The following is a 12,340-nucleotide window of genomic DNA, read 5'->3' as shown; positions in this document are numbered from 1 at the left end:
TATTGAAGATGATTTCCTGAACGCTACACGGGGAGCAGAAAGTGACAGCTTCAAATAATATGATTAAAAATCAAGTCATGTCTGACAGCCACTGGCTTTTTTGTCGTGTTTATTTTCCCTTCTACCCATTACTAAAGCTCATGCATTAAAATCTTTTGCTTATGGCATGTAGTGTCCACGGCCTTATTTTCATTTAGTAACCAGTGTACTCATATTTTTAAGGGTGGTGGAGCAGTGGCTTGGGTGCTTGGAAGCCGACCCGGAGGTCACGGGTTCGAAGCCAGTCGAGGCTGTCGCGTTTCGGTGGAGATGAAATGGTTGATGCCCGTGTGCTATGCGACGTCAGTGCACTTTAAGGAAACACCAGATGGCTCACTTTTCTGGAGCTCTCCACTACGACGTCTCATCATGTCATGGTGTTGGGTTGTAAAACCCCAAATTTCATTATTCTTTTTAATGATCGTTTTCACAGCATTAGTGCGCTAGGCTGACCTATGAAAGATTAATAGACAGACGCTGACTACTGGAATTACTCATGCATGAGTGGTGGCCTCTGGAAATTTCGCGCGTTCATGTTTTGCTAGCGCCGTTGCATTTAATACGCCAGTTTAGAAGTAATCTGTTCTTGTACAACCCTTTAAACAGGATGCTGAGGTGGCAACCTCTGTCTTTTTCTGAATCCGCATTCATCCACTGCGATTTTCACGAGGGAGATTAACTCTTAGTTTCTAAGGAGTCTTTACCCTTTAGTGATTCTCCCTGTCCATACAGAGGGAAGGTCACAGCGTATGCGCTGCTGTGTACATACACCTGGTGGGGAAAGTTCGGTGACTACGTGTTGTTTTGAAGGGCACAACCTGGTGTCAAGGACGTCCTTACGCGCTGCGATGGTTTCTTGGAATCAGCAGAAAGCGTAACATCGCCACAGTTAGCATTTCTACGTCTCGGTATCTTATCTGTAAGGAGACCTGCTCAACCATGATTACAATGCAAATATTTTTGACAGCCGGATAAGATGCAAAAGGGTTGTGGAAAGACAACATTGGCACACTATGTCGTGTTTTTGCAGTAGCTGAGCGTGTGCGTTTGTGTTTTCTTTCTTTCTTTCTTTCTTTCTTTCTTTCTTTCTTTCTTTCTTTCTTTCTTTCTTTCTTTCTTTCTTTCTTTCCTTCTTTCTTTCTTTCTTTCTTTCTTTCTTTCTTTCTTTCTTTCTTTCTTTCTTTCTTTCTTTCTTTCTTTCTTTCTTTCTTTACGATGGTTCATTCCTTTGCTTCTCAAATAAAACTGCTTTTCGGTTGTCAGTTTTCGGTTGTGTTTTCGGTTGTGTTTCGGTTGTGTGTTTTCGGTTGTCTGTGGGATTTAGGAGAATTTTTGTGAACTCTCTGAAATTCGTACTTTCGAGTACGTGGCACCGTATCTGATTCTATTCGAGCAATGAACAATGGAAATAACTCTTTCGCTTCAATATGATCACTACAGTGACAAACTAAGAAATTTTAAGCCAACAAACACAACTGTGACACGTCTCCTAACATTGCAGCTAATATTTCGAGCTCTTATGTCCTCCACATACAACACTAATTATGCTACACTAATAAGTAGGGTCATATTACGCTGATAACATGGGGTGCAAAATAAATTAAAAAAAAGACAGTGGTGGATATGTCTGAAATTGCCGATTCACTTTGTTTATCGTTTAGTACCTTCAAGTGCCCAGCAAGATGGCTGGGAAACCCGGAAAGGGGGGTATACATAGAAGGCGAATAGAGTGAAGAAGAATAATTGTTGCTTTAGGTGCAACGCCCGCCAACTAAAGTTGGCGGGCGTTGCACCTAAAGTAGTAGTCTGCTTCCCTGAGGAAGCAAACGCACACCGGTGCTTAACTGGCGCATCAAGGCAATAGTGTGCAGCCCTGCAAACATGCATATCTTGCCTATTTAATTCCAACAATTAATAAATTAGTTTATTATTCATAACAAAACAGATACTATGCATCACGTTTATACAGTTGTGACTCTGGAACACAAAGTGAGTTGTGTAAAGAGTCCGAACAACTGACCGAAATCGCAATTTACCAACAAATATCAAAGAATTTCCGCGTAAGCTGTAGCAAACTGCCCCGCCGTGGTGGTCTGGTGGCTAAGGTACTCGTCTGCTGATCCGCATGTTGCAGGATCGAATCTCGGCTGCGGCAGCAGCATTTTCGATGGAGGCGAAATAGCTGTACGCCCGTGTGCTCAGATTTGGGTGGATGTTAAGAACCCCAGGTGGTCGATATTCCCGGAGCCCTCCACTACGGCGTCTCTCACAATCATATGGTGGTTTTCAGACGTTAAACCCCACGTATCAATCATTAAGCCGTAGCAAACTTACGAACTTCTTTTATCGAGTTGCTAATGTCTACACTCATTGTACATCTCAGTCAAGGTCACTGGCGAAGTCCCATTTGTATGACGCAGCCGAAATTTACAGACTGCTGAGCGGGAACAAGGAACAAACATTTGTCGCATCATCTCTCCGAAAATATTCCATCGTCGCAAGGGCATTCACTTGTTCGAGCACGCAATGTAAAGCGAGAGAGTGCGCTCCAGTCAAGTGGCCGTCACCTTACCGACCTCATTTGAACGCTGAGTGCAGGGGGTGACGTTGACAAGGGCATCCTTATGTGCTACGGGGTTCGCGCTGTGGCTAAAGATGTTTCACCTTTGACCACGCGTTGTCACGCGTGGGCGATCCGAAATGGTGCAACACGCGACATGGGCAGCGCTTGCTGTTGACTGAGTTCAACGAGTGTTTTTTTGAGTGCCTGCAGCGCACTCAGCAGCCGCACGCTATCTGGACCTCCTTGAGTGGCACGAATAGCGCGCGCTCACCGAATTCGAGCGCTCTTTTAAAGCCTCGCGAAAGGAACAGCAGGCATTGCTATGGAGCCATTTTTCACACTGTGAAAGTGTACTTCAACAAGGCCTTCTCTGTTCTAGGGAAATACATCTAACACACATGAATGATTTCAGAAATAAGCTTCAAGCCTGGGAACTGTAAGCAGTTATAAGTGGGTTTTTCTGATTTGAAAACTAGGTCTGTGCCTCTTCTTCTGAATGCTTCCATCCCCCTTGTTGCAGTACATTTCAGCCCATTAAAGGATAGTAAGAAACAGGATAGCGATGGGGTATTTCAAATCAGCTTTGACCAGAACATGCGGGAACAAGTTAAATTATTCTTTCCTATAGAGCAGAAGGTAAAGCTCAAAAAGGCTGGATATCCTAATTCGACTATTCAAACTGTAAGCAAAAGGATAACAAAGCAAATGAAGTCCGGAGAGGAAAAGGAAAGAAGCCAAGATACAAAAAAAATTTTGGTAATTCCGTACGTGCATGGTTTCTCTCATAAACTTAAGAAGCTGGCAGCTAAGTATGGTGTCGAGTATTCTGAGCAAAGGAAAAAGTAGCATGTGTGTGTCCGGCTGTAAATAACTTGTACGAAAAAAAAAGACAAAGAATAACGGTAATACATGATCCAAGCGTGCAGATCATCAGCTGGTCTAGTGCAAAAGAAATGTAGACTCCCTTCAGTTATGGGCACTGTTATGTTGGTCAAACTGGCCGATGCTTGAATGTGAGAATGAAAACACACATTTACAATTTGAAGGTGAGGCCGGAAACACACCTAGCAATGCATTGTGCAGGTTGTACTTTTGGCGCATGTAAGGCTCTGTTTAATCAAACTGAAGTTCTGTATGCTAACTATAATCAGAAAAACAAGAGATACTGTAGAAGCGTGGCATATCTCTAGACTTAAAGACACGTGTGTCAGTCATCCTTCCGTATCACTGAATTGATTGATTGATTGATTTGTGGGGTTTAACGTCCCAAAACCACCATATGATTATGAGAGACGCCGTAGTGGAGGGCTCCGGAAATTTCGACCACCTGGGGTTCTTTAACGTGCGCCCAAATCTGAGCACACGGGCCTACAACATTTCCGCCTCCATCGGAAATGCAGCCGCCGCAGCCGGGAATCGAACCCGCGACCTGCGGGTCAGCAGCCGAGTACCTTAGCCACTAGACCACCGCGGCGGGGCTCCGTATCACTGAATGAAAAAGAAATTGAGCTGTTGAATAACATGTGATAATACACTGCATTTGTTAAAAAATGTATTGGTCTTATATATTATTTTTTGTGCAATGCCGTTTTTGCTCATGCGCAGTGATCATGAGGTGCTGAAAAGAGTATATATTCTGTCTCCTCATTGAATAAACATATTAATATCTGTTGTTAGTCGGCGCTGGTCTCTGTGTCTCTATCGCATTTGCCCTCGTGTGTTAGCGCTAAAGCTTCAGTATGCAACGGTAACACGTTACCTTTTTCTTGGAGGTAACGTAGGGTGGTAACGCGTTTCTTTTTGTTAGAGTAATCAGTAACGTATTTAGTCACCTTTTTTTCGGTAACGTGTACACAACACTGTTTGTTTCTCGTATCTCTAGCACAACTTTTTCATAGAATCCACGACGAGAGCTGACAAAAGACACCGTAGGACCACATTTGAGTCGCCCACCAAGTAAAACAGTCGTTGGTCAATACAATGAGCTGAGTCCAAGAGGGAACCAAGCTCCGAACCGGAGGTTCAATGGTTGTGGCAGGATGGCCGTTAAACAAGCTGGTGAAGCTGCTCTGAGTGAAAGAATCACTCGTGCTGCTGTGAATTTGGCTAACAGCAGTGTGGACAATCGAGAGCAGCTTGCTTCAAGGTCAAAGAAGGCAGCGTTCGTGTTCGAAAATGACGGCATTGGCGATTGCCGAAATGGTCGAAAAACAACTTGCTGTGTGGCAAGTTATTTTCAGGGGCACGGAAAACTACACACACACCTTCACTTCTGTTTCTTTAATTAGGGCAAGTGAACTGATCGTGACTCGAGATAAAAGCTATAGGAATGCCAGGAAGGGCATTTTTCCGCGTAATCGAAGCTTCTTATGGCACCGTCTTCTTCCTGCATTTTTTTTTGTCTTGTCTTAACGGTGGTACGTTCATTTGGGTGCTTTCGTTGAACAGATGCTTTCTGTTCGAAAACTGAAGAGATGTAATGACTGAAGGCATTGTTTATTGCGTACGGAGGTCCCATTACCGAGAAGAGCCCAGCTTGTACACAAAAGGGCGACCGGAAAAAGCAGCTGGACCAGTAACCTCTGACACCTCGGATAGTTCGTGAAGCGGCCGCTGGGCAGTGGAGGTCATGCGCTTGAAAAATATCAGCCCTATCCGTGACACGAGAAAAAAAAAAAGAGGAGGCGAAGAGTGCCCCGCAAAGTCGGCTCAATATAGGTTTCGGGAAGCGTCCGCTTTTGTGCTTCCCTTCGTTCAGACAAGGGCCATCCGATCCACATAAACGAAAAACAAACCACCCCGCGGGCATTTAGTCAGCGGGGAAAGTATACGTGGCACGTTTAGAGAGCTATCTTGGCGCTTCAAATCTGGGCGTGGCTGTTACGTAACGATTACAGCCCGGGTTTCCGTCGGTTAAAATTGGACGCTCTGTCTCCCCCTTTTCGGGGTCGTCCGTTATTGCCTGAATGGTGGCGTCTGCGTGCTGCAATCTGCTTCAGCGTGACCAGTGGCGAACAATTACCAGGAAAAGGGCGTTATGAGAAGATGGGACGCCGATAAAGGCCTCTGAATACCACGTCAAACACGTTCGCCATCTGCAACCTCTATAGAGATGAGGTTTTCGGGGGATAAACTTTTTCGGTGATGGCAAGGAAATTGGAGAGCTGAAGCTCATTGCAAACGGCGGAAGTTCGTGCACTGGTGTGCACGCATTTGTTTTTGACGTTCGTCAGCTGTCGTGAAGGCTAAAGAGTGCGGGAAGCAATGTAAAAGCGTCCCTATAGTTCGAAGACACAGTGTATAGGCACCCGACAGTGAACCAGAGGGCGCGACGAAGCTCTTTGGGCCGCCTCAGCATTGTTGGTACCGACCACCAGTGGTACTAGGACAAGGGAACGCTCACTGTACACAGTGACACGCTGAAGTCTCAGTGGCCTTTTTGGCAAGTTATCAAAGAACGCTTCTTGGGCGCTTACATCATCGGCCGTGACCCCCTTGCACAAAACTAAAAAAGAAAATGATATGCACGTGCAAGTTCGGTTTTGCTGCGTCTACTCGCTAGGCTATTAGCATTGCAAGACTCGGTTTTGCTGCGCCTACTCGCTAGGCTGTGTGTTCTGGCACTACCATCACATCTCGTAAACTGCATTACCGGGTGCCTATTCACCTTTTCATAAACGCCTCCCTGGGCGCCGCCATAGCCCTCCTTTGGCTGTGCAAAGTGGCGCGTCCCCTGGAAAATGCACTGACAACGCTGCGCCCTTAGCCTTTGTACTCCCGCGCACAGCCCATCATGGCGGTGTTTTTTTCCTTCCTGTGAAAAGGTGTATATGAAGCGTTCTCTATCAGAAAACACCAACAAATTCACGTCGTTGAGGGCGATGCTTAGAGCCACGTCGGGTTTTTAGAGCAGTGTTACGCGATGGAAGTGGTGGCGTTACCATAACGCGTTACTTTTTTCGGTAACTTAGTAGCGTCTTCGTTACCATTTATAACTGCAATGGGTAACGCTGTAGTAAAACGCCCCCACTTACAGCGCCACTAATCCCGAGCAGAGCACTCAGTGCATTCCCGCTCGCAGCGCCTGAACCAGGCGTGGCGCATGCTGCGAGCAATAGAAATCATGTTCTCCCCCGTCCCCCCCACAAGCGTTCGTCATGTGCTGACGCAGTACATTCCGCTGCTCTCCTACACACGTGTGTCTAGGAGCAACGTACTTTGCGTCCCTATAAAAGTACTTGCGTCAATATTTATCGGTAGCGTAAGTTCCTACGTTACTTGTATACTGCTTATTTTAATTATCCTGGGAGTTTGACGCAAAACTTTTCACATTGTCACTTACGCAGAACTCCCTCTAATTTTCTTTTGTCGCAGCGGCAGCCTGCTCACGGCCCACCAGGTGCTCGAGAAAGAGCCACTGCGTCTGTTGAGTGCCTGATTAGCGTAGTCGGACGCATTCATTACACGAGGCAACCTGTTTAACAATAGTCTTGAAATGCAGCTGTTCCTTAAGTTCTACAACACATTGTAGTTAGTAGGAAGATCTCCCAGCAGCACTGTAACGTTGGTTATAAACTTTATTTTCAAAATGAAATTTGCTTAATTCTATGAGCGGCTGCTGGTACACGCTTCTATATTTACCGAATTTTCGGCCGAACGAGGCTGACCTTGATCACCTTCGCATAATGTTGCGATCGGTGTTTGCAGGCACCGGAGATCCGAAATGAAAATGTCGAGGCAGCAGGAAGATGATTTATTACAGGGTTTATTTACACTATGCACATGGCGAGCTCTCGTACATGACGAGCTCTTCTTTACATGGCGAGCTCTCGACTCTCGTGCTCCTCTACATGGCGCTCCTTCGAGTGAGCCGGGCATTATAAAGGGTATGTTCTCCCCAGATCCCTAAAGATCAGGGAACGCGTGTAGATGGCACTGTCCAATCACGGATCTCACATTACCGGCGACGGTGACGAGCATGCACGGCCCACATGAATGTCCAAAATTGAGGCAATGTCACTGCACTGCCAGACAGACAGACAAAGAACTTTATTCAGGTCCTGAGGAACTGCGTTGTAACGGCCCCGTTTAGGGGGAATCCGTAGCAGTCGCGGGCCGCTCCCACGTAGGGACCGGAAGACCGTGGCCCTCCGCCCTCTCGCAGGCCCTCTGGACAGCCCGAAGTTGAACCAAGAGGTCGCCGCTGTTAAGGACTTCCTCCCAGTCCTCTTCTTTGTTGAACTCTGCGTCACGTAACGCAGGACATTGCCAGAGCATATGAGGTAATGAGCAATACGCCTCTCCGCAGTCCGGACAATGCGGCTCGATGTTGGGCGAAAAATGACTGAACCTGCCTCGTGAAGGGAAAGACCCTGTTTGGAGCATCCTGTAGGCCGATGATTGCGGTCGCGTAAGTTTAGGATGAGGAAGTGCTATGTGTCACCAACGTGGCTCTTCCTCGTCGTGTGTGTACCGCTGTGCGAGGGGTCTCCAGCTCTCGACAGCTTACATCAAAAGGGCCGCTGCAACCAAACTCAAAAGCGTCCGCGGCACTGCTCGTTACATTATCGGGCCGATTCGGAAGATGCTGCACTTGTCGTCGTCTCGTGAACGGCTCACGGCATTGTGGCGGCACTATGCCTCAGCCTCCGGACAGGAGGGGCAATGCCTGGCGGACACAGGCCACCAGCCGTTCGGCGACTTGTTTGAGGACCAAAAGAACGCCGCTCCCTCGTTAGCTCAGGTGCCAATCGCAACATGATGTTGAGAAAGTTTTGCAGATTACAGAGGGAAAACGTGTACTTGTTCAAATATATTTCAGCGTAACTCAGCTGCCTTTATTTATGAGTACAATATTTGAGCACTGGTCTTGATAGTAGAAGCACACCGTAAGAAATGCTGTAAAGAGTTGATCGACATTTTCATAACGGAAAACGCTGATGATGAACTCTTCCCGTTTAGCCCCGCCACGGTGGTCTAGTGGCTAAGGTACTCGGCTGCTGACCCGCAGGTCACGGGAATAAATCCCGGCTGTGGCGGCTACATTTTTGATGGAGGTGGAAATGTTGTAGACCCGTGTACTCAGATTTGGGTGCACGTTAAAGAACCCCAGGTGGTCAAAATTTCCGGAGCCCTCCACTACGGCGTCTCTCATATTCGAATAGTGGTTTTGGGATGTTAAACCCCACAAATCAATCAATCAACTCTTCTCGTTTATACTGTCGCCCATAGAAAAATGGATTTACCATGTGCGACAGAGTTAGACATCATCACACGCGACACACCATCTGTTGCTAGGCTCGGTATACTTGTGCAAATTATTCACGTTAAATCAATATTTCAGCCAAAATCGTTTACAGGGATTATACGTTTTGTAGGAAACATAAATAAGAGCTTTACAACATCGTTACTATAGGTTTCTGCAGCGAAGACGCAGTGATACAGGTTTTTGAACAAGGAGTAACGGCAGAAGTAATGTGCGCTACTTTTTTTAAGAAACAATACGATGTTATTATTATTTTTTGTGACGCTAACGCGTTCTTTTTTTGTTAGCGTGACAAGTGACGTATTTATTACTTTTTTTTGTAAAGCCTACAGCACTGTCTCAGAGTATCATATGTTGTCAGCATAGTAATCACAACTGCAACACAAGGACAGCCTATAATGGTGAGCGCCCACTTATTTGCTGCATAATGGCGCACACGGTAATCAAAGGAAGGAGGAAGCGTTACGTGATACTCTGGGTGGTATACTATACCGCCCAGCATTGAGTAGAATACTTGAGATCATGACTTCGTGTTTGGCTACCTTGGTATTGAGGATGTTGTTGTTGTTGATGATGATGATTCCCATAAAGTGAGTGGCCCCTAGCCCTTGAGTGGAATTGGTCACAAATGGGGAAGATATGCATTTCCTAAATCTCTATACACATAGTTCGCCGTTTGTGAGATGGGCAGTATGAGTGGCGTGGCTTTGTTGGTTAATGCAGCGCGCTGCATAGTGAGAGGTCACTGGTTTGAATCTCCGTTGGGTGCCCTGAATTTTTTTCTTGTGACTGATTCTTCTTTGTGCCTTTTGTATATATAAGCGAAAATCACCTGAGAGAGTCAATATAATTGATATCGCAATAATAGACTCTGTCGATGGTGCATGGTGATCAGCTGTTTCTTGAGCGTATTTGTTCGAGCAAACTCTCTAGCTTCTGAAGCCTTGAATGCGAGACGTTCGACAATATTTACACGTTAACTTGAAGGTTTTGTCGAAGACATAACATCTGATGTCGCTACGGCCAAGTTCGTACTCGGGTTAGTTTCGTTTCTGTATTAAATTGAAGCTGACGCGATGCAACATGCACTAAATGTTATAAATGACCTGAAGCATTTGTAGCGTTCTTTTGAGCCCCATGTTTCTGTTTATCTCTAGCTACATTTTGTCTGATATACAGACGATGTTGCCAATTGTTTTAATGTGGCAATCCGGTGGTATTTCAGAGAGAAAAAAAAATAGCTGCGTATTTGCATGCTTCGCTGCAAATGTCATCGAAAGGCGATAAGCATCTGCAGACCTTCTTTTGTACATAGCGTCGCATTTTCTGCGCAGTACAACAAACAGTAGAGTCTTTAAAATAACGTATCAATGTATTTTTAGATAAAGGAACACACCACATAGTACTTGCGTATTGATGTCTCGCCTAAGATATGCTAGTTGCTTTTTGATTGACAATGCTCACAAGTATGAACGCAGCCACCAGTTCGAGATGGCTGGGTGTTGTGTAAGTGTTTAAACTTTAGGCGGGTGACTGAATCTTGTGACATACATACATACATACATACATACATACATACATACATACATACATACATACATACATACATACATACATACATACATACATACATACATGCGTACATACATACATACATACATACATACATACATACATACATACATACAAAAATATTTTAATTCAAATATGCATAGAAAGAATATCGACTTTAATACAGCATGTGGCTGGCCATTTACGAGCGAGGCATCGCGACGTGTTAAGCACAGACCTACTGATCAAGCCTTCGTCACCGTATTTCCAAGACGAATAAAGAAAAAAGTGCGACGCTTTCGCCCGCATGTTGTTCCGCAATGTGCGCGTGCCCTCGGAGGAATCGCGTGGTCTCCAGATTCGGTATCTCGGTTCCAAGTGCAGCAGAATCGTTCCTCGCGATACATATATCAGTGATGCCAGGTGCACAGTCGGCCGTTCGACGCTGAGACTGGGTTACCCGGGTGTGTTTTCGCGGTCTTAAGTGTGGGGTTTTCTGCACACCACGTGTTTACCGGTGCGGCACACAGATAAGCTCTAAGTGGGGCCCATAGCTTGGGGACTGTGGTTGCTTCTACTATGTCCCAAAAAACCAAAATGTCCGAGGCCTATATTCAGCTCAGGGTTGCTTGAAATGCAAAGATATTGAAAAATACATGCTTGTCAGAAATTGCGGCCAGTGTCAGATAATTTCATTCGCAGTCTTCTCATCTTTCAGTCAACCTTCCCATATTAAGGCTGCTAGCTAGGCTTGGCCTAGTTAGCATCCCCGCCTTTTCGAAATACCGACGTGTCATCGCTGTGTTGAGGACATTGATGAGCACAATGCGCATATTCCTCACTATATTGAGAACACCATCAGCTCAAAGCACACTGCAGGTTCTCGATACCCTGAAATCAGTCCTTGCAAGCCTTCTTTAACATCATGGATCGCAGTGCACTTTATCTAAGACATTCGAAGTAAATCAGTACTCTGTGACTGTTCGCAGTTTTACGATCTTAGGGCTGCTGTGCGTGCTATCGTATTACTTCACCTACCTATCTTTCCTTCTTTGCTCCCATTTTTTCACCTTTATAAGGTAGCAAACCAGGAGCAACGTGGTTAACTTCCCTGCCTTTCTCTTGCTTCTCTTTCTCTCTCTCTCCCCGGAAACCCGGGCTGAGAGAGCTTCCTCTTTCCGGAAACTTTTTTCAAATTCACATGTAGATAAATGCGCGCACACACAGAAATACATGCACGATCGCAAATAAAAAAACTGGCAGAACACCTCCCTTCTCCTCCCACATACTGCCACCATCCCCACCGTAATGTAATATAATTGCTGGCTATGCTCCTGTAACATAACATATTTACTTTTTCGTTTGTTACGTGCGTATACCTAATTTATTTAACCTCCAGACCGCAAATGCGTTCATACATTATTCTTCAAACCATGCACACCTCTTCAGACGTTTAACACTTATAAGCATGCCGACGTTGGTGATTCCAGTTAACTACAAAAAAATTGGCAGATCGCACGTACAGTGAGAATCGATGATATGCGAAGCACGAATGAGAAAGGTTAATATGTCACGATAAAATCAGCACAACGTTACGAGGTGGAGATAAATGATGCCGTACATGACTTCCGTGTCATGATTGTCATGTTTGGATGTGTCGTTTACCTTCGTCATATATTCACGTCACGTGATACCAAATTTAGTATATGTGGAGCTAGCGAAACGCCCGCGAGCACGCTTTGAGCGAGGTATGTTTTTATGTTCTTATAAGACACGCGTGTGAGAATTACCATGTTTGCACCAGTCATATATTTCGTCATCCATTGACGTCCCGTAACAACAAATTTGGTATATGTGGATCTAGCAAAACGGTCGCGAGCGCATCGTGAAGGGCTCAATATACTCCCATGTAGCGTTGACGC

Source organism: Rhipicephalus microplus, chromosome 3, assembly GCF_043290135.1.
Source record: "Rhipicephalus microplus isolate Deutch F79 chromosome 3, USDA_Rmic, whole genome shotgun sequence".
Classification (NCBI taxonomy): Eukaryota; Metazoa; Arthropoda; class Arachnida; order Ixodida; family Ixodidae; genus Rhipicephalus; species Rhipicephalus microplus.
This window is presented reverse-complemented; position numbering follows the sequence as displayed.